This window comes from Ranitomeya imitator, chromosome 3, assembly GCF_032444005.1.
Source record: "Ranitomeya imitator isolate aRanImi1 chromosome 3, aRanImi1.pri, whole genome shotgun sequence".
Lineage (NCBI taxonomy): Eukaryota > Metazoa > Chordata > Amphibia > Anura > Dendrobatidae > Ranitomeya > Ranitomeya imitator.
Genome location: NC_091284.1, coordinates 836,588,711 through 836,611,501, shown reverse-complemented (window position 1 = coordinate 836,611,501; position 22,791 = coordinate 836,588,711). Strand labels below are relative to the sequence as shown.

Here is a 22,791-nt window from a genome sequence, read left to right as displayed (position 1 = left end):
CCCCTCCTTCCGCCTTCTTCTGACTGTGCGGCCTCATGGCCGCGGCATGCGATAAGGGATCAGCTGAGGCCGCCCAGTCTGAAGCAGGTGTAAGGACATGTGTGAGCGGCGAACATATTTACTGCACAAGGCCACGAATCCCAGCACCGCAGTGTGACTTTAGGAAAAGCCACTGTGGGTCTGGGATTTATGGCCATCGTTAACCGCACCGGCCAACATGAAATGAGGTCATGAGACGGCCTGCACTAACAGGGTATTGCCAAGGGATAACACAAGAGCGCAGACTCCTGTACAGCAAATAACAACGCTCAGGAATCTGCGCCCAGTACCTAGGTGCAAATTTTGACACCTGTGCTGCGTCTCGTTAAAAAGACAAGTCACGCCTCCACAACTGTTTGACAGTATAATGGGCTAAATAGTGTACGTGTTTAATTCAGCGTGTGCAAGGAGCAAAATTAAATAGAGCAACCTTTGACTTGTGCATCATTAATGCTGTTCAAGGTGTGGCTCTTGTACCTTGCAACACCTGAGGGGGGGGTTAAAGGTAACCTTTGAAATTGGTTCAACTAGGCTTCGGCCTACACTCTGCTCCTCTACTCCTCCTGCTGACCCTGGGCTCAAACACCGCTAGTTTTTGCCCGGAAATGCTAGCTGCACAGAGAAAAACACCAGCCAATGTGTTAGTGGGGTTCAGCACCGCCAGCTGTTCCCCTGCTGTGTAGTCGGCAACGTGTCCAGCACAAGCCACGCTGGCACAACAGAACAAAAGCTGCCACCAGTGCAGGCTTCGGCCTACACTTTGCTCCTCTCCTCCTCCTCCTGCTGACCCTGGGCTCTAACACCGCTAGTTTTTGCCCGGACATGCAATCTGCACAGAGAAAAACACCAGTCAATGTGTCAGTGGGGTTCAGCAACGCCAGCTGTTCCCCTGCTGTGTAGCTTGCAACGTGACCTGCAAACGCCACGCAGGCACATGAACTGAAATTGAAGGGAGCCTGCCCCCCACCCCCCCAGGTGTTTCTATGTATAACAGCCACCTTGTACAGCAGTACTGCTGCATTTGTACAAGGTGGCTGACTTTTTCTCCTTGCACACGTGGAACTCAACAAGTACAAAATGTGTCTCATTACAGACCATTACAATGTCCCTGAGGTGTGACTTTCCTTTTTAATGACACGCAGCACCCCCATTGTTAGCGCTGCCCGTCTCCTGACATCATTGGTTGGCTGGCTGTGCCTGTGCGTCCCCCCTGCCCGACACAACGCCCCCCGTTGTCTCATATATTTTGACTGCGAGGGTGTGATTGATGGGCACGAGCAGTGCATATGTTCCCCTGTTTTCACTCCCCTCCTTCCGCCTTCTTCTGACTGTGCGGCCTCATGGCCGCGGCATGCGATAAGGGATCAGATGAGGCCGTCCAGTCTGAAGCAGGTGTAAGGACATGTGTGAGCGGCAAACATATTTACTGCACCAGGGCACGAATCCCAGCACCGCAGTGTGATTTTTTAAAAACACACTGTGGGTCTGGGATTCATGTCCATCGCTAACCGCAACGGCCAACATGAAATGAGGTCATAAGACAGGAAGCGCTCACAGCGCATGGCCAAAGGATCACAAGAGCGCAGACTCCTGTACAGCAACTAACAACGCTCAGGAAGCTGCGCCCATGCAAAAAGGTGTTTTCGACACCTGTGCTGCTTTTCTTTAAAAAGACAAGTCACGCCTCCACTACTGTTAAACAGTATAATGGGCTAAATAGTCTACGTGTTGCATTCAGCTTGTGCAAGTAGACAAATTAATAGAGCAACCTTTTACTTGTGCAGCATTAATGCTGCAGAAGGAGTGGCTCTTGTTCTTTGTAACACCTGAGGGGGGGTTAAAGGTAACCTTTGAAATTGGTGCAACTAGGCTTCGGCCTACACTCTGCTCCTCTCCTCCTCCTGCTGACCCTGGGCTGTAACAACGCTAGTTTTTGCCCGGAAATGCTAGCTGCACAGAGAAAAACACCAGCCAATGTGTTAGTGGGGTTCAGCAACGCCAGCTGTTCCCCCGCTGTGTAGCCGGCATCGTGTCCAGCACAAGCCACGCTGGCACAACCGACCAAAAGCTGCCACCAGTGCAGGCTTCGGCCTACACTTTGCTCCTCTCCTCCTCCTCCTGCTGACCCTGGGCTCAAACACCGCTAGTTTTTGCCCGGAAATGCTAGCTGCACAGAGAAAAACACCAGCCAATGTGTTAGTGGGGTTCAGCACCGCCAGCTGTTCCCCCGCTGTGTAGCCGGCATCGTGTCCAGCACAAGCCACGCTGGCACAACCGACCAAAAGCTGCCACCAGTGCAGGCTTCGGCCTACACTTTGCTCCTCTCCTCCTCCTCCTGCTGACCCTGGGCTCAAACACCGCTAGTTTTTGCCCGGAAATGCTAGCTGCACAGAGAAAAACACCAGCCAATGTGTTAGTGGGGTTCAGCACCGCCAGCTGTTCCCCTGCTGTGCAGCTTGCAACGTGACCTGCAAACGCCACGCAGGCACATGAACTGAAATTGAAGGGAGCCTGGCCCCCACCCCCAGGTGTTTCTATGTATAACAGCCACCTTGTACAGCAGTACTGCTGCATTTGTACAAGGTGGCTGATGTTTTCTCCTTGCCCACGTGGAACTCAACACGTACAAAATGTGTCTCTTTGAGACCATTCCACTGTCCCTGAGGTGTGACTTTCCTTTCTAATGATACGCAGCACCCCCCTTGGTAGCGCTTCCCGTCTTCTGACATCATTGGTTGGCTACTTGCGCCTGTTCGTCCGCCCTGCCTGAATAAAATGCTCCTCGTTGTCTTAATTATTTTGACTGCGAGGGTGTGATTGATGGGCACGAGCAGTGCATATCTTCGCCTGTCTTAACTCATCTCCTTCAGCCTTCTTCAGACTGTGCAGCCTCATGGCCGCGGCATGCAAGAAGGGATCAGCAGAGGCCGCCCAGTCTGAAGCAGGTGTAAGGACGTGTGTGAGCGGCCAAAATATTTACTGCTCAAGGCCACGAATCCCAGCACCGCAGTGTGGCTTTATGAAAAGACACTGTGGGTCTGGGATTTATGGCCATCGTTAACCGCACCGGCCAACATGAAATGATGTCATAAGATGGGCAGCGCTAACAGGGCATTGCCAAGGGATAACACAAGAGCGCAGACTCCTGTACAGCAAATAACAACGCTCAGGAAGCTGCTCCAAGCACAAAGGCGTTATTTTGGACACCTGTGCTGCGTCTCATCAAAAAACCAAGTCACGCATCCACTACAGTTTGACTGTAGAATGGGGTAAATTGTGTATGTCTTTCATTCAGCGTGTGCAAGTAGACAAATTAATAGAGCAACCTTTCACTTGTGCAGCATTAATACTGCACAAGGTGTGTCTCTTGTACTTTGTAACACCTGAGGGGGGGGTTAAAGGTTTCCTTTGAAATTGGTTCAACTAAGCTTCGGCCTACACTCTGCTCCTCTCCTCCTCCTCCTGCTTCAACACGGGCTCTAACATCGCTAGTTTTTGCCCGCAAGTGCTAGCTGCACAGAGAAAAACACACGCCATTGTGTTAGTGGGGTTCAGCAACGCCAGCTGTTCCCCCAGTGTGTAGCCGGCAAAGTGTCCTGCAAACGCAACGCAGACACAAAGCTGCCTCCAGTGCAGGCTTCGGCCTACACTCATCTCCCCCTGCTTACCCTTTGCTCCAACACCGCTAGTTGGGGCTCTAGGAAGACAATCTTTAATAGGCAAGGCAACGCATCCGGGTTCCAGCACCGCCAGCTGGTTCTCGGCAGTGTTCTTGTCACAGGTACTCCCTCGTGCCAAGCCTGGTTTCAGCACCGTCAGCTGTTTCCGGGTTGTGTCAACTTCACTGAGACGCCTATGCTTGCCCCGTCGTGGTGCGGTCGAGTTAGCCAACTCCAGGGTGCCTCCAGTTTAGGAGCTTCCTATGTGGGCTGCGTGAACTGGTAGTCAAGGCTGGTTCTGTAGTGCCAGTAGGCCCAGCTCCCCCTGTAGGACTGTTGGGGTTCGGTAACTGCGGCTGCCTCGCGGCCTAGCTGTTCTCTCCTCTCCTGTGGGCCTTGGGGTCCACCACCTGGTTCCAGCACCGTCAGCTGGTTCCGGGCCGAGCCTTTGGCTTAGGTGCCTCCTCCTGGGTATCCGAGTTCCGCCAACGCCAGGCGGTCCTTGGTAGTGCTTTTAAGCGCGGGCACCTACAGCTTAGTAACCGGGTTCCAGCACCGTCAGCTGGTCCTCGGTCGTGCCATTGGCTCTTGCACACTGGGGCAACGCATCCGGGTTCCAGCACCGCCAGCTGGTTCTCGGCAGTGTTTTTGTCACAGGTACTCCCTCGTGCCAAGCCTGGTTTCAGCACCGTCAGCTGTTTCCGGGTTGTGTCAAGCTCACTGAGACACCTATGCTTGCCTCGTCGTGGTGCGGTCGGGTTAGCCAACTCCAGGGTGCCTCCAGTTTAGGAGCTTCCTATGTGGGCTGCGTGAACTGGTAGTCAAGGCTGGTTCTGTAGTGCCAGTAGGCCCAGCTCCCCCTGTAGGACTGTTGGGGTTCGGTAACTGCGGCTGCCTCGCGGCCTAGCTGTTCTCTCCTCTCCTGTGGGCCTTGGGGTCCACCACCTGGTTCCAGCACCGTCAGCTGGTTCCGGGCCGAGCCTTTGGCTTAGGTGCCTCCTCCTGGGTATCCGAGTTCCGCCAACGCCAGGCGGTCCTTGGTAGTGCTTTTAAGCGCGGGCACCTACAGCTTAGTAACCGGGTTCCAGCACCGTCAGCTGGTCCTCGGTCGTGCCATTGGCTCTTGCACACTGGGGCAACGCATCCGGGTTCCAGCACCGCCAGCTGGTTCTCGGCAGTGTTTTTGTCACAGGTACTCCCTCGTGCCAAGCCTGGTTTCAGCACCGTCAGCTGTTTCCGGGTTGTGTCAAGCTCACTGAGACACCTATGCTTGCCTCGTCGTGGTGCGGTCGGGTTAGCCAACTCCAGGGTGCCTCCAGTTTAGGAGCTTCCTATGTGGGCTGCGTGAACTGGTAGTCAAGGCTGGTTCTGTAGTGCCAGTAGGCCCAGCTCCCCCTGTAGGACTGTTGGGGTTCGGTAACTGCGGCTGCCTCGCGGCCTAGCTGTTCTCTCCTCTCCTGTGGACCTTCGGGTCCACCACCTGGTTCCAGCACCGTCAGCTGGTTCCGGGCCGAGCCTTTGGCTTAGGTGCCTCCTCCTGGGTATCCGAGTTCCGCCAACGCCAGGCGGTCCTTGGTAGTGCTTTTAAGCGCGGGCACCTACAGCTTAGTAACCGGGTTCCAGCACCGTCAGCTGGTCCTCGGTCGTGCCATTGGCTCTTGCACACTGGGGCAACGCATCCGGGTTCCAGCACCGCCAGCTGGTTCTCGGCAGTGTTTTTGTCACAGGTACTCCCTCGTGCCAAGCCTGGTTTCAGCACCGTCAGCTGTTTCCGGGTTGTGTCAAGCTCACTGAGACACCTATGCTTGCCTCGTCGTGGTGCGGTCGGGTTAGCCAACTCCAGGGTGCCTCCAGTTTAGGAGCTTCCTATGTGGGCTGCGTGAACTGGTAGTCAAGGCTGGTTCTGTAGTGCCAGTAGGCCCAGCTCCCCCTGTAGGACTGTTGGGGTTCGGTAACTGCGGCTGCCTCGCGGCCTAGCTGTTCTCTCCTCTCCTGTGGGCCTTGGGGTCCACCACCTGGTTCCAGCACCGTCAGCTGGTTCCGGGCCGAGCCTTTGGCTTAGGTGCCTCCTCCTGGGTATCCGAGTTCCGCCAACGCCAGGCGGTCCTTGGTAGTGCTTTTAAGCGCGGGCACCTACAGCTTAGTAACCGGGTTCCAGCACCGTCAGCTGGTCCTCGGTCGTGCCATTGGCTCTTGCACACTGGGGCAACGCATCCGGGTTCCAGCACCGCCAGCTGGTTCTCGGCAGTGTTTTTGTCACAGGTACTCCCTCGTGCCAAGCCTGGTTTCAGCACCGTCAGCTGTTTCCGGGTTGTGTCAAGCTCACTGAGACACCTATGCTTGCCTCGTCGTGGTGCGGTCGGGTTAGCCAACTCCAGGGTGCCTCCAGTTTAGGAGCTTCCTATGTGGGCTGCGTGAACTGGTAGTCAAGGCTGGTTCTGTAGTGCCAGTAGGCCCAGCTCCCCCTGTAGGACTGTTGGGGTTCGGTAACTGCGGCTGCCTCGCGGCCTAGCTGTTCTCTCCTCTCCTGTGGACCTTCGGGTCCACCACCTGGTTCCAGCACCGTCAGCTGGTTCCGGGCCGAGCCTTTGGCTTAGGTGCCTCCTCCTGGGTATCCGAGTTCCGCCAACGCCAGGCGGTCCTTGGTAGTGCTTTTAAGCGCGGGCACCTACAGCTTAGTAACCGGGTTCCAGCACCGTCAGCTGGTCCTCGGTCGTGCCATTGGCTCTTGCACACTGGGGCAACGCATCCGGGTTCCAGCACCGCCAGCTGGTTCTCGGCAGTGTTTTTGTCACAGGTACTCCCTCGTGCCAAGCCTGGTTTCAGCACCGTCAGCTGTTTCCGGGTTGTGTCAAGCTCACTGAGACACCTATGCTTGCCTCGTCGTGGTGCGGTCGGGTTAGCCAACTCCAGGGTGCCTCCAGTTTAGGAGCTTCCTATGTGGGCTGCGTGAACTGGTAGTCAAGGCTGGTTCTGTAGTGCCAGTAGGCCCAGCTCCCCCTGTAGGACTGTTGGGGTTCGGTAACTGCGGCTGCCTCGCGGCCTAGCTGTTCTCTCCTCTCCTGTGGGCCTTGGGGTCCACCACCTGGTTCCAGCACCGTCAGCTGGTTCCGGGCCGAGCCTTTGGCTTAGGTGCCTCCTCCTGGGTATCCGAGTTCCGCCAACGCCAGGCGGTCCTTGGTAGTGCTTTTAAGCGCGGGCACCTACAGCTTAGTAACCGGGTTCCAGCACCGTCAGCTGGTCCTCGGTCGTGCCATTGGCTCTTGCACACTGGGGCAACGCATCCGGGTTCCAGCACCGCCAGCTGGTTCTCGGCAGTGTTTTTGTCACAGGTACTCCCTCGTGCCAAGCCTGGTTTCAGCACCGTCAGCTGTTTCCGGGTTGTGTCAAGCTCACTGAGACACCTATGCTTGCCTCGTCGTGGTGCGGTCGGGTTAGCCAACTCCAGGGTGCCTCCAGTTTAGGAGCTTCCTATGTGGGCTGCGTGAACTGGTAGTCAAGGCTGGTTCTGTAGTGCCAGTAGGCCCAGCTCCCCCTGTAGGACTGTTGGGGTTCGGTAACTGCGGCTGCCTCGCGGCCTAGCTGTTCTCTCCTCTCCTGTGGACCTTCGGGTCCACCACCTGGTTCCAGCACCGTCAGCTGGTTCCGGGCCGAGCCTTTGGCTTAGGTGCCTCCTCCTGGGTATCCGAGTTCCGCCAACGCCAGGCGGTCCTTGGTAGTGCTTTTAAGCGCGGGCACCTACAGCTTAGTAACCGGGTTCCAGCACCGTCAGCTGGTCCTCGGTCGTGCCATTGGCTCTTGCACACTGGGGCAACGCATCCGGGTTCCAGCACCGCCAGCTGGTTCTCGGCAGTGTTTTTGTCACAGGTACTCCCTCGTGCCAAGCCTGGTTTCAGCACCGTCAGCTGTTTCCGGGTTGTGTCAAGCTCACTGAGACACCTATGCTTGCCTCGTCGTGGTGCGGTCGGGTTAGCCAACTCCAGGGTGCCTCCAGTTTAGGAGCTTCCTATGTGGGCTGCGTGAACTGGTAGTCAAGGCTGGTTCTGTAGTGCCAGTAGGCCCAGCTCCCCCTGTAGGACTGTTGGGGTTCGGTAACTGCGGCTGCCTCGCGGCCTAGCTGTTCTCTCCTCTCCTGTGGGCCTTGGGGTCCACCACCTGGTTCCAGCACCGTCAGCTGGTTCCGGGCCGAGCCTTTGGCTTAGGTGCCTCCTCCTGGGTATCCGAGTTCCGCCAACGCCAGGCGGTCCTTGGTAGTGCTTTTAAGCGCGGGCACCTACAGCTTAGTAACCGGGTTCCAGCACCGTCAGCTGGTCCTCGGTCGTGCCATTGGCTCTTGCACACTGGGGCAACGCATCCGGGTTCCAGCACTGCCAGCTGGTTCTCGGCAGTGTTTTTGTCACAGGTACTCCCTCGTGCCAAGCCTGGTTTCAGCACCGTCAGCTGTTTCCGGGTTGTGTCAAGCTCACTGAGACACCTATGCTTGCCTCGTCGTGGTGCGGTCGGGTTAGCCAACTCCAGGGTGCCTCCAGTTTAGGAGCTTCCTATGTGGGCTGCGTGAACTGGTAGTCAAGGCTGGTTCTGTAGTGCCAGTAGGCCCAGCTCCCCCTGTAGGACTGTTGGGGTTCGGTAACTGCGGCTGCCTCGCGGCCTAGCTGTTCTCTCCTCTCCTGTGGACCTTCGGGTCCACCACCTGGTTCCAGCACCGTCAGCTGGTTCCGGGCCGAGCCTTTGGCTTAGGTGCCTCCTCCTGGGTATCCGAGTTCCGCCAACGCCAGGCGGTCCTTGGTAGTGCTTTTAAGCGCGGGCACCTACAGCTTAGTAACCGGGTTCCAGCACCGTCAGCTGGTCCTCGGTCGTGCCATTGGCTCTTGCACACTGGGGCAACGCATCCGGGTTCCAGCACCGCCAGCTGGTTCTCGGCAGTGTTTTTGTCACAGGTACTCCCTCGTGCCAAGCCTGGTTTCAGCACCGTCAGCTGTTTCCGGGTTGTGTCAAGCTCACTGAGACACCTATGCTTGCCTCGTCGTGGTGCGGTCGGGTTAGCCAACTCCAGGGTGCCTCCAGTTTAGGAGCTTCCTATGTGGGCTGCGTGAACTGGTAGTCAAGGCTGGTTCTGTAGTGCCAGTAGGCCCAGCTCCCCCTGTAGGACTGTTGGGGTTCGGTAACTGCGGCTGCCTCGCGGCCTAGCTGTTCTCTCCTCTCCTGTGGGCCTTGGGGTCCACCACCTGGTTCCAGCACCGTCAGCTGGTTCCGGGCCGAGCCTTTGGCTTAGGTGCCTCCTCCTGGGTATCCGAGTTCCGCCAACGCCAGGCGGTCCTTGGTAGTGCTTTTAAGCGCGGGCACCTACAGCTTAGTAACCGGGTTCCAGCACCGTCAGCTGGTCCTCGGTCGTGCCATTGGCTCTTGCACACTGGGGCAACGCATCCGGGTTCCAGCACCGCCAGCTGGTTCTCGGCAGTGTTTTTGTCACAGGTACTCCCTCGTGCCAAGCCTGGTTTCAGCACCGTCAGCTGTTTCCGGGTTGTGTCAAGCTCACTGAGACACCTATGCTTGCCTCGTCGTGGTGCGGTCGGGTTAGCCAACTCCAGGGTGCCTCCAGTTTAGGAGCTTCCTATGTGGGCTGCGTGAACTGGTAGTCAAGGCTGGTTCTGTAGTGCCAGTAGGCCCAGCTCCCCCTGTAGGACTGTTGGGGTTCGGTAACTGCGGCTGCCTCGCGGCCTAGCTGTTCTCTCCTCTCCTGTGGACCTTCGGGTCCACCACCTGGTTCCAGCACCGTCAGCTGGTTCCGGGCCGAGCCTTTGGCTTAGGTGCCTCCTCCTGGGTATCCGAGTTCCGCCAACGCCAGGCGGTCCTTGGTAGTGCTTTTAAGCGCGGGCACCTACAGCTTAGTAACCGGGTTCCAGCACCGTCAGCTGGTCCTCGGTCGTGCCATTGGCTCTTGCACACTGGGGCAACGCATCCGGGTTCCAGCACCGCCAGCTGGTTCTCGGCAGTGTTTTTGTCACAGGTACTCCCTCGTGCCAAGCCTGGTTTCAGCACCGTCAGCTGTTTCCGGGTTGTGTCAAGCTCACTGAGACACCTATGCTTGCCTCGTCGTGGTGCGGTCGGGTTAGCCAACTCCAGGGTGCCTCCAGTTTAGGAGCTTCCTATGTGGGCTGCGTGAACTGGTAGTCAAGGCTGGTTCTGTAGTGCCAGTAGGCCCAGCTCCCCCTGTAGGACTGTTGGGGTTCGGTAACTGCGGCTGCCTCGCGGCCTAGCTGTTCTCTCCTCTCCTGTGGGCCTTGGGGTCCACCACCTGGTTCCAGCACCGTCAGCTGGTTCCGGGCCGAGCCTTTGGCTTAGGTGCCTCCTCCTGGGTATCCGAGTTCCGCCAACGCCAGGCGGTCCTTGGTAGTGCTTTTAAGCGCGGGCACCTACAGCTTAGTAACCGGGTTCCAGCACCGTCAGCTGGTCCTCGGTCGTGCCATTGGCTCTTGCACACTGGGGCAACGCATCCGGGTTCCAGCACCGCCAGCTGGTTCTCGGCAGTGTTTTTGTCACAGGTACTCCCTCGTGCCAAGCCTGGTTTCAGCACCGTCAGCTGTTTCCGGGTTGTGTCAAGCTCACTGAGACACCTATGCTTGCCTCGTCGTGGTGCGGTCGGGTTAGCCAACTCCAGGGTGCCTCCAGTTTAGGAGCTTCCTATGTGGGCTGCGTGAACTGGTAGTCAAGGCTGGTTCTGTAGTGCCAGTAGGCCCAGCTCCCCCTGTAGGACTGTTGGGGTTCGGTAACTGCGGCTGCCTCGCGGCCTAGCTGTTCTCTCCTCTCCTGTGGACCTTCGGGTCCACCACCTGGTTCCAGCACCGTCAGCTGGTTCCGGGCCGAGCCTTTGGCTTAGGTGCCTCCTCCTGGGTATCCGAGTTCCGCCAACGCCAGGCGGTCCTTGGTAGTGCTTTTAAGCGCGGGCACCTACAGCTTAGTAACCGGGTTCCAGCACCGTCAGCTGGTCCTCGGTCGTGCCATTGGCTCTTGCACACTGGGGCAACGCATCCGGGTTCCAGCACCGCCAGCTGGTTCTCGGCAGTGTTTTTGTCACAGGTACTCCCTCGTGCCAAGCCTGGTTTCAGCACCGTCAGCTGTTTCCGGGTTGTGTCAAGCTCACTGAGACACCTATGCTTGCCTCGTCGTGGTGCGGTCGGGTTAGCCAACTCCAGGGTGCCTCCAGTTTAGGAGCTTCCTATGTGGGCTGCGTGAACTGGTAGTCAAGGCTGGTTCTGTAGTGCCAGTAGGCCCAGCTCCCCCTGTAGGACTGTTGGGGTTCGGTAACTGCGGCTGCCTCGCGGCCTAGCTGTTCTCTCCTCTCCTGTGGGCCTTGGGGTCCACCACCTGGTTCCAGCACCGTCAGCTGGTTCCGGGCCGAGCCTTTGGCTTAGGTGCCTCCTCCTGGGTATCCGAGTTCCGCCAACGCCAGGCGGTCCTTGGTAGTGCTTTTAAGCGCGGGCACCTACAGCTTAGTAACCGGGTTCCAGCACCGTCAGCTGGTCCTCGGTCGTGCCATTGGCTCTTGCACACTGGGGCAACGCATCCGGGTTCCAGCACCGCCAGCTGGTTCTCGGCAGTGTTTTTGTCACAGGTACTCCCTCGTGCCAAGCCTGGTTTCAGCACCGTCAGCTGTTTCCGGGTTGTGTCAAGCTCACTGAGACACCTATGCTTGCCTCGTCGTGGTGCGGTCGGGTTAGCCAACTCCAGGGTGCCTCCAGTTTAGGAGCTTCCTATGTGGGCTGCGTGAACTGGTAGTCAAGGCTGGTTCTGTAGTGCCAGTAGGCCCAGCTCCCCCTGTAGGACTGTTGGGGTTCGGTAACTGCGGCTGCCTCGCGGCCTAGCTGTTCTCTCCTCTCCTGTGGACCTTCGGGTCCACCACCTGGTTCCAGCACCGTCAGCTGGTTCCGGGCCGAGCCTTTGGCTTAGGTGCCTCCTCCTGGGTATCCGAGTTCCGCCAACGCCAGGCGGTCCTTGGTAGTGCTTTTAAGCGCGGGCACCTACAGCTTAGTAACCGGGTTCCAGCACCGTCAGCTGGTCCTCGGTCGTGCCATTGGCTCTTGCACACTGGGGCAACGCATCCGGGTTCCAGCACCGCCAGCTGGTTCTCGGCAGTGTTTTTGTCACAGGTACTCCCTCGTGCCAAGCCTGGTTTCAGCACCGTCAGCTGTTTCCGGGTTGTGTCAAGCTCACTGAGACACCTATGCTTGCCTCGTCGTGGTGCGGTCGGGTTAGCCAACTCCAGGGTGCCTCCAGTTTAGGAGCTTCCTATGTGGGCTGCGTGAACTGGTAGTCAAGGCTGGTTCTGTAGTGCCAGTAGGCCCAGCTCCCCCTGTAGGACTGTTGGGGTTCGGTAACTGCGGCTGCCTCGCGGCCTAGCTGTTCTCTCCTCTCCTGTGGGCCTTGGGGTCCACCACCTGGTTCCAGCACCGTCAGCTGGTTCCGGGCCGAGCCTTTGGCTTAGGTGCCTCCTCCTGGGTATCCGAGTTCCGCCAACGCCAGGCGGTCCTTGGTAGTGCTTTTAAGCGCGGGCACCTACAGCTTAGTAACCGGGTTCCAGCACCGTCAGCTGGTCCTCGGTCGTGCCATTGGCTCTTGCACACTGGGGCAACGCATCCGGGTTCCAGCACCGCCAGCTGGTTCTCGGCAGTGTTTTTGTCACAGGTACTCCCTCGTGCCAAGCCTGGTTTCAGCACCGTCAGCTGTTTCCGGGTTGTGTCAAGCTCACTGAGACACCTATGCTTGCCTCGTCGTGGTGCGGTCGGGTTAGCCAACTCCAGGGTGCCTCCAGTTTAGGAGCTTCCTATGTGGGCTGCGTGAACTGGTAGTCAAGGCTGGTTCTGTAGTGCCAGTAGGCCCAGCTCCCCCTGTAGGACTGTTGGGGTTCGGTAACTGCGGCTGCCTCGCGGCCTAGCTGTTCTCTCCTCTCCTGTGGACCTTCGGGTCCACCACCTGGTTCCAGCACCGTCAGCTGGTTCCGGGCCGAGCCTTTGGCTTAGGTGCCTCCTCCTGGGTATCCGAGTTCCGCCAACGCCAGGCGGTCCTTGGTAGTGCTTTTAAGCGCGGGCACCTACAGCTTAGTAACCGGGTTCCAGCACCGTCAGCTGGTCCTCGGTCGTGCCATTGGCTCTTGCACACTGGGGCAACGCATCCGGGTTCCAGCACCGCCAGCTGGTTCTCGGCAGTGTTTTTGTCACAGGTACTCCCTCGTGCCAAGCCTGGTTTCAGCACCGTCAGCTGTTTCCGGGTTGTGTCAAGCTCACTGAGACACCTATGCTTGCCTCGTCGTGGTGCGGTCGGGTTAGCCAACTCCAGGGTGCCTCCAGTTTAGGAGCTTCCTATGTGGGCTGCGTGAACTGGTAGTCAAGGCTGGTTCTGTAGTGCCAGTAGGCCCAGCTCCCCCTGTAGGACTGTTGGGGTTCGGTAACTGCGGCTGCCTCGCGGCCTAGCTGTTCTCTCCTCTCCTGTGGGCCTTGGGGTCCACCACCTGGTTCCAGCACCGTCAGCTGGTTCCGGGCCGAGCCTTTGGCTTAGGTGCCTCCTCCTGGGTATCCGAGTTCCGCCAACGCCAGGCGGTCCTTGGTAGTGCTTTTAAGCGCGGGCACCTACAGCTTAGTAACCGGGTTCCAGCACCGTCAGCTGGTCCTCGGTCGTGCCATTGGCTCTTGCACACTGGGGCAACGCATCCGGGTTCCAGCACCGCCAGCTGGTTCTCAGCAGTGTTCTTGTCACAGGTACTCCCTCGTGCCAAGCCTGGTTTCAGCACCGTCAGCTGTTTCCGGGTTGTGTCAACTTCACTGAGACGCCTATGCTTGCCCCGTCGTGGTGCGGTCGAGTTAGCCAACTCCAGGGTGCCTCCAGTTTAGGAGCTTCCTATGTGGGCTGCGTGAACTGGTAGTCAAGGCTGGTTATGTAGTGCCAGTAGGCCCAGCTCCCCCTGTAGGACTGTTGGGGTTCGGTAACTGCGGCTGCCTCGCGGCCTAGCTGTTCTCTCCTCTCCTGTGGGCCTTCGGGTCCACCACCTGGTTCCAGCACCGTCAGCTGGTTCTCGGCAGTGTCTTTTGCTCTTGTACCTTCTGCTCCCCATCCTGGTTCCAGTACCGTCAGCTGGTTCCGGGCAGAGCCTTTGGCTTAGGTGCCTCCTTCTGGGTATCCAAGTTCCACCAACGTCAGGTGGTCCTTGGTAGTGCTTTCAGGCACGGGTACCTCCTGCTTAGTAACCGGGTTCCAGTAACGTCAGCTGGTCCTCGGTAGTTCCATTGGCTCTTGGACCTTCGGCTACCCATCCGGGTTCCAGTACCGTCAGCTGGTTCTCGGCAGTGTCTTTTGCTCTTGTACCTTCTGCTCCCCATCCTGGTTCCAGTAACGTCAGCTGGTTCCGGGCAGAGCCTTTGGCTTAGGTGCCTCCTTCTGGGTATCCGAGTTCCGTCAACGTCAGGCGGTCCTTGGTAGTGCTTTTTAGCACGGGTACCTCCTGCTTAGTAACCGGGTTCCAGTAACGTCAGCTGGTCCTCGGTAGTTCCATAGGCTCTTGAACCTTCGGGTAGCCATCCGAGTTCCAGTTCCATCAGCTGGTTCTTGGCATTTTCTCAGCCTTCTTGTACCTTCTGCTACATTTCCAAGTTGAAGACCCTAACGTCGACGACCCGGAAGACCACCACGATGACGACGACACGGAAGACCACCCCGATGACGACGACGACGACGGCGGAGATGACGACACTGGAGACGACGACCCTGGAGACGACAACATGGAAGACCGAGAAGCAGAAGAACAAGAGGCTGCAGAACAAAGAGCAGAAGAACATTAAGCATAAGACTTAATATCAGAGCAAAAGATATTATCTAAATTATATGCAGAAGAAGACTAAGCAGTGTATGGGGGTGAGTCCGTTCCTCCTCGTGGTGCCCCTGGATAAAGCCTGATGCTGCAGGCCAAACTGAACGCGGACAAATGTAACTTTTGTGACTGGCAGAACGGAAGGTGTAATCTTCCAACTTTTATAGATAACAACTACGGGAATGCCTGTCACAAATGAGAATATGATGAAGAAGTAGAATAGGAAGAATAATAACAGTGGAATAAAAAGAATATGTAGAATAAGAAGAATAATAATAGTTGAATAAAATGAATATGAAGAATGTAATAAAAAAAAAAAAATAGGTAGAAGATGAAGAAGAAGATGAATAAGGTGAAGAAGTTGATGTCAAAGATGCTGATGATGATGAAGATGAAAGTGTGGGAAAAGAAAAAAAAAAAGAAAAAAAAGAAGGGGAAGGGCGTGGAATAGTGAAACATCAATATCTGACAAAATAAAAAAAAAATTTACATAGTCAATATCTTTGTCACTCCGAACGTCTTAAAAAAAAACAAAAAACATGCTATTCTATTTGATTGGGATAAACCTCTATGACTTTAATGTCTCCGCCACCTCCCCAAATACATCCGGCATTATTCTTAGTTGTTTTCCTTCATGTAGAATGAACCTACAAGGAAAGAAAGGGTTTATTTTAATTCCGATATTTTGGTCCCATTGACTTGCATTGGGATCGGGTATCGGTATCGGCGATATCCGATATTTTTTGAATATCGGCCGATCCAAACCGATACCGATACTTTCCGATATCGGAAGGTATCGCTCAACACTACTCGTGACGGTCACTATGAATACTTGGTTATGCCGTTTGGTCTCTGCAACGCTCCTGCGGTTTTCCAGGAATTTGTGAACGATGTATTTCGGGATCTTCTCTACTCCTCTGTCGTAGTTTACCTTGACGACATTCTCATCTTTTCTCCGGATCTCTCCTCTCATAGACGAGATGTCCGCCGTGTTCTGCAACGGCTAAGGGAGAATCATCTGTTCGCTAAGATTGAGAAGTGCGTCTTTGAGCAATCCTCACTTCCCTTCCTTGGATATATTGTCTCAAGATCTGGCTTAGAGATGGATCCAGAGAAGGTTTCTGCTGTCCTGAATTGGCCTCGTCCTCTTGGAACAAAAGCAATCCAACGTTTTCTTGGCTTTGCCAACTACTATAGACAATTTATTCCTCATTTTTCTTCCATTACCCAGCCTATCTCTGCCCTAGTTCACAAGGGAGTCAACTCCAGTCTTTGGACCCCTGAGGCTGAAGAGGCCTTTCAGTCCCTTAAACAAAGTTTCGCTACAGCCCCTGTGCTTCATCGTCCTGATGCTAATAGACCGTTTGTCCTTGAAGTCGACGCATCCTCTGTTGGAGCCGGAGCAGTACTTTTGCAAAGATCTTCGTCCGGACATTTGGTGACCTGTGGTTTTTTTTCTAAAGCCTTTTCTCCTCCTGAGCGTAACTACTCCATTGGGGATAAAGAACTATTGGCTATCAAGTTAGCCTTAGAAGAGTGGCGTTATCTCCTTGAGGGGTCTCTTCATCCATTCACCATTTACACAGACCACAAGAATCTGGCCTATGTTCAGTCTGCCCAAAGACTAAATCCACGACAAGCCAGATGGTCTTTATTCTTCGGACGATTTGAATTTGAACTTAATTTCCGACCCGGAAATAAGAATGTCAAAGCAGATGCTCTTTCAAGATCCTTTCAGCCTCAGGACATTGAGGACTCTCCGGCTCACATCATTGATCCTGCGAAGATCGTCACTCTTGCTCCTCTAAGAGTGATTTCAACTCCTCCTGGCAAGACTCTTGTGTCTAATCAAGACAAGGAGAGAGTTTTACGTTGGGGTCATTCCTCCAAGATTGCAGGACATGTAGGAGTCAAGAAGACACTTTCCCTTATCTTTCGGCACCACTGGTGGCCATCTCTCCGACAAGACGTCACCGAATTTATTGCTTCTTGTTCTTCTTGTGCCAAAAATAAGGTCCCTAGGCAGCTTCCTTCCGGTCTCCTGCATCCTCTGCCTGTGCCTTCCGTCCCTTGGAGTCATATCGCTATGGACTTCATCACTGATCTACCTTGTTCCTCGAGTTGCTCTGTCATCCTAGTTGTTGAGGATCGCTTCTCTAAGATGGCTCACTTCATCGCGTTGCCTAGTCTGCCTTCTGCTCCTGAGTTGGCAAAAATCTTTTTACACCAAGTCTTCCGTCTTCATGGTTTTCCACATCATATTGTCCCAGACCGCGGAGTACAATTTACCTCACGTTTTTGGAGAGCTCTCTGCAGTCTATTGAAAATTAACCTGGACTTCTCTTCCGCTTATCACCCTCAGTCCAACGGTCAAGTGGAGCGAGTTAATCAAGTCCTGACTACATACTTGCGACATTTTTCCAATGCACATCAAGATGATTGGGTCTCCCTTCTCCCCTGGGCTGAGTTCTCATATAACAATCTTCCCAGTGAGTCTTCCTCCAAATCTCCCTTTTTTGTAGTCTATGGTCAACATCCGAGCATTCCTCTTCCTGATTCTCTCTCCTCGGGGGTACCGGCAGCGGATTTCTTGTCCCGGGAATTCTCTAAGATTTAGAGTGAGACTAAAGAGGCTCTTGAGAGAGCTAGCCATAATATGAAAAGATTTGCTGATAAGAGGCGTTTGGATGCTCCTCCATATTCTCCGGGTGATAAAGTTTGGCTCTCCTCTCGCTATATCAAGCTCAAAATCCCCTCTTACAAACTAGGCCCTCGCTATATTGGTCCTTTTCCTATCTTGGGTCGCATTAATGATGTTTCCTACAAATTGAAACTACCTGCCTCTTTACGCATTCCCAATGCCTTCCATGTATCTCTTCTCAAGCCCGCAGTCTTTAATCGTTTTCACTCCGCTACCTCTCTTTCTCCTCAGCTCTGTACCTCTGATGGAATCTTTAATGTTAAAGATATTCTTGCCAAAAAGGTAGTTAGGGGTAAAACCTATTTTTTGATTGATTGGGAGGGATTGGGCCCTGAGGAGAGGTCCTGGGAGCCTCGAAAGAACATCAATGCTCCTCTTATCATGAAAAGATTCCTTTCTAGCCTTAAAAAGAGGGGGACTAAGGAGGGGGGTACTGTCACGTCCACTGCACATACTTACCCGCCTTCTTCCATCCCTCGGCGCACTCTCGATCCTGTCCCTCGCCGCTCTGCCTCCTCCTTCGCCGGCTCACGGCGTCCGGTCTCTCTACGCATGCGCGGTCGCGTCTCCTCCGTCGCTGAGCCCTCTGGGAGGTCGCGACCCAAAGGCTCAACCCCAACATGGCGGCGCCCATCGGGTATTTCTTCCCGGCGTCTTTCCAGGCAAGACGCCTTTGCTTTGTAGGTGCACTGTCTGCCGTCAGTGTCCCTATGCCCTAGGCTCCTCTGTATCAGTATCTTTTCCCTGCTTAGTTCTCGCTTTGTCTCAGTGCTGTGTCCTGCCAAGTTCCGTGTTCCTGCTGTGTCCTGCCAAGTTCCGTGTTCCTGCTGTGTCCTGCCAAGTTCCGTGTTCCTGCTGTGTCCTGCCAAGTTCCGTGTACCTGCCGTCTACTGCCAAGTCCTGTGTTCCTGCCGTGTCCTGCATCGTCTCGTGTTCCTGTCATTATCAGTTAAGTCCTGTTTTCCTATTATTCCCCACCATTCCAATAGCTCTGTGCTCTCCTTCTTTCTCTTGGGTCGTCCCTTTGGCTCTAGCTGTTGTGTCTCCATTCCCCCGAGGTCCTGCTCCTAACACTCCCTGTATAGGGGGTGATTCCATCTGGTCCACTCGACCCCGGGGGCTCTAGAGTCACGACCCAGAGGGTCCACTCTCGGATTTCTGTCCGAATCCCTACACATTATAAACTTCTGTGAAGCACTTCGGGGTTCAAAGTGCTCACCACACATCTAGATAAGTTCCTTGGGGGGTCTAGTTTCCAATATGGGGTCACTTGTGGGTTTCTACTGTTTAGGTACATCAGGGGCTCTGCAAATGCAACGTGACGCCTGCAGACCAATCCATCTAAGTCTGCATTCCAAAGTGGAGCTCCTTCCTTTCCAAGCTCTGCCATGCGCCCAAACAGTGGTTTACCCCCACATATGGGGTGTCAGTGTACTCAGGACAAATTGCACAACAACTTTTGAGGTCCAATTTCTCCTGTTACCCTTGGGAAAATAAAAAATTGGGGGTGAAAAAATTATTTTTGTGAAAAAAATATGATTCTTTATCTTTACGGCTCTACATTATAAACTTCTGTGAAGCACTTGGGGGTTCAAAGTGCTCACCACACATCTAGATAAGTTCCTTAGGGGGTCTACTTTCCAATATGGTGTCACTTGTGGGGGGTTTCCACTGTTTAGGCACATCAGGGGCTCTCCAAACGCAACATGGCAACCAATCTCAATTCCAGCCAATTTTGCATTGAAAAGTCAAATGGCGCTCCTTCCCTTGCGAGCTCTGCCATGCACCCAAACAGTGGCTTACCCCACATATGTGGTATCAGCGTATTCAGGACAAATTGTACAACAACTTTTATGGTCCAATTTCTCCTGTTACCTTTGGGAAAGTAAAAAATTGGGGGCGAAATATTTTTTATTTTTATGGCTCTACGTTATAAACTTCTGTGAAGCACTTGGGGATCAAAGTACTCACCACACATCTAGGTAATTTCATTAGGGGGTATACGTTCCAAAATGGTGTCACTTGTGGGGGGTTTCAATGTTTAGGCACATCGGGGGCTCTCCAAACATGACATGGAGTCCGATCTCAACTCCAGCCAATTTTGCATTGAAAAGTCAAATGATGCTCTGCCATGCGCGCAAACAGTGGTTTACCCCCACATATGGGGCATCGGCATAGTCAGGAGAAATTGTACAACTACTTTTGGGGCTCGATTTCTCCTGTTACCCTTGGTAAAATATAACAAATTGGATCTGAATTAATTTTTTTATGAAAAAAGTTAATGTTAATATTTTTTTAAACATTCCAAGAATTCCTGTGAAACACCTGAAGGGTTAATAAACTTCTTGAATCTGGTTTTGAGTTTTTAGAATGGTGTCACTTTTGGGTATTTTCTATCATATAGACCCCTCAAAGTGACTTCAAATGTAATGATCATACAGACTTGTTCACTGTGCAAGTAGCCCATGTGTTCCTGTTTCCATAATTGTTCTCTTGTGTCTACAAGACTGGGGAGTTCCACCACTCCTCTTGGGCTATCTGCACAAAAGCTGTTCTACCCTGTATGCACACATGGATTTTTCCTCTCTGAACCCTGTTCACACAGGTTATATACAGATGATCAGGTTTTTAAATACATCAGATAGGGATTGCATACATTAGTTAGGACTGCTCTGATAAGGGTATACCGTGAAGATTGGTAGAGCAGCTTAGTATACATTTTTTGCAAAAAACGTATCAACCAAATACCCTGTTTTTTACATCTTTTACTAGCACTTGCGGATTACTGCAACATTTTTTCAAACTGAGTGTTTTTGGTTTTACTATTCTCTTTTGTGACTTCAAATGTAATGTAGTCTATAAAAAAAAGTGGTGTTGTAAAAATGCGAAATCGCTGGTCAACCTTTAACCCTTATAACTCCCTAACAAAAATAATTTTGGTTCCAAAATTGTGCTGATGTAAAGGAGACATGTGGGAAATGTTACTTTTTAAGTATTTTGTTTGACATATCTCGGATTTAAGGGCATGAAAATTCAAAGTTGGAAAATTGCAACATTGTCAAACAATTTTGCCAAATTTCCATTTTTTTTTCACAAATAAACGCAGGTAATATCAAAGAAAATTATACCACTATCATGAAGTACAATATGTCACGAGAAAACAATGTCAGAATCACCGGGATCCGTTGAACGGTTCCAGAGTTATAACCTCATAAAGGGATAGTGGTCAGAATTGTAAAAATTGGCCCGGTCATTAATGTGCAAACCACCCTTGGGGGTAAGGGGTTAAAATAAGGGTGCATTCTTTTCGTGGCTGATTTCCTCTGTATAGTGACCCCAGTTACAGTGGAAATTCAGGCTTCTGGCTGTATAGCAGCAGCTCCTGCTGAAGAAGCGCTTCTTCCTCTAGACCAGGCGACATGGTGGGGGCTTGTTCTCTCTCTAGGATATTGCTGCCTGCTTGTGATTGGTTAGAATCATACAAGGAGAAGAAGTACACACTCCCAGTGAAAACTAACAACACCAATTTGAACTTAAAGGGAACCTGTCAGCAGGATTGTGCTGAGGAACCTACAGACGGTGTCAGGTCGGTGCCGTTATACTGATTAAAATTATATATTGGTTGATGAAATCCGTCTTGTGGTTGTTGTTTAATCTGTATGTGTAGATTTCAGTTAATGAGGGTCTCGTGCTCCGGGGTGTCCTGTGGGTGGGGCCGGAGGTGGGGCTGTATGTGGTGCTCTGTTAAAGGTATTCATACTGATCCCTCACTGCAAATCCCGATTACACAACAACCACAAGACGGATATCACCAGGTATCACTGTAATCAATATAACGGTGCCGACCTGACACTGTAGTTACTGAGCACAATCCTGCTGACAGGTTCCCTATAAAAAAGTTAACTCCCAATGTGCCAATGCTTTAATTTCCAATGCCTCCGCAATGAAGAGGCAAAATACCCCCACCCACAAACAAAAAAAAAAGTGTCTTCAAAAAGTCTTGAAAACATTGAAAGTGATGTAGCACTCATTTTATCATCGCAGTCCCTTCATTCAGCTCGTCAGTGGGGTAGTAAGTGTTACATGGCCACCAGTCAGCTTCGGGTTTTGTAGTACAGTAGAATCAATTTTATTTAAAAAGATGTCATCAAATCTTATTTCTCATTAAAGCCAAATGTGTCATATACATTACAACACCACTGAGTCCCATAGTTAATGATAACTTTATTGCATAAATTCTGAAACAAATTGTTCTTGATCTACTCAAGTAAACCTCAGATATTCCCAATACGGGAATTTTCTGTTCCAGTTCAGCTACAAATGAGGATTTCAGTGAATATCACACACCAGCCATCACTGAGCTCAAGATAAACATTGCTGAGTTAGCAGTAATGGTTTTCTACATAGTAGTTACGTTACACACTAGCAGGCATCTCGACAAAACAAATTCTACAATAATATTAAACGTCTTTTCCCTTGTGTGACTTCTGATGTTTAATAAGAGCAGATAGACGTTTGAAACATTTTCCACATTCTGAGCATGAAAATGGCTTCTCCCCTGTGTGCGTTCTGAGATGGTCAATAAGATTGGATTTATGGATGAAACACTTCCCACATTCTGAGCACGAAAACGGCTTCTCCCCTGTGTGAGTTTTTAAATGTTCCATTAGATGTGATCTCTGATTAAAACACTTCCCACATACAAGACATGAAAATGGCTTCTCCCCTGTGTGAATTCTTTGATGTACAACAAGATCTGACTTCTGGGTAAAACATTTCCCACATTCTGAACACGGATATGGCTTCTCTCCTGTGTGAGTTCTCACATGCTGCATAAAACTTGATCTGTGACTAAAACACTTCCCACATATTGGACATGAAAATGGCTTCTCCCCTGTGTGAATTCTCACATGCTGCATAAAATTTGATCTGTGACTAAAACACTTCCCACATTTTGGACATAAAAATGGCTTCTCTCCTGTGTGAATTCTTTGATGTACAACAAGATCTGACTTCTGGTTAAAACACTTCCCACATTCTGAACACGGATATGGCTTCTCTCCTGTGTGAATTCTTTGATGTACAACAAGATCTTTCTTCTGAGTAAAACATTTCCCACATTCTAAACATGGATATGGCTTCTCTCCTGTGTGTATTCTCTGATGTGCAACAAGAATTGATTTAATAATAAAACGCTTCCCACATTCAGAACACAAAAATGGCTTTTCATGCCTGTGACTCCTCTTATGCATAGTAAGATTTGATTTCTTTTTAAAATGCTTCCCACAATCCGAACATGTGAAACCATTATCAAGTTTATCTCCAGTGCTACTTTTGAAAGTCTGTAATTGATTGTCATTGGCTTCATAAAAAGGAGATAAGTGTAGATCTCCATGGAAGCTACTCATCCAATCTTCTCCTGAAAAAAAAAAATTCCCTTCGATGTTATTTTATAATTTTTATGTGAAAAATCTACAAAAGCAAGAAATATATCAAAACACAATAAACAGATCAGAGATGGACACAGTACATTT

General features: G+C 52.4%; 1 pseudogene; it reads right to left on the bottom strand.

Annotated features, from left to right (window-relative positions):
- The window catches only part of LOC138671841 (zinc finger protein 850-like), a 187,626-nt pseudogene that overhangs the window by 89,248 nt on the left and 75,587 nt on the right, over positions 1 to 22,791 (bottom strand).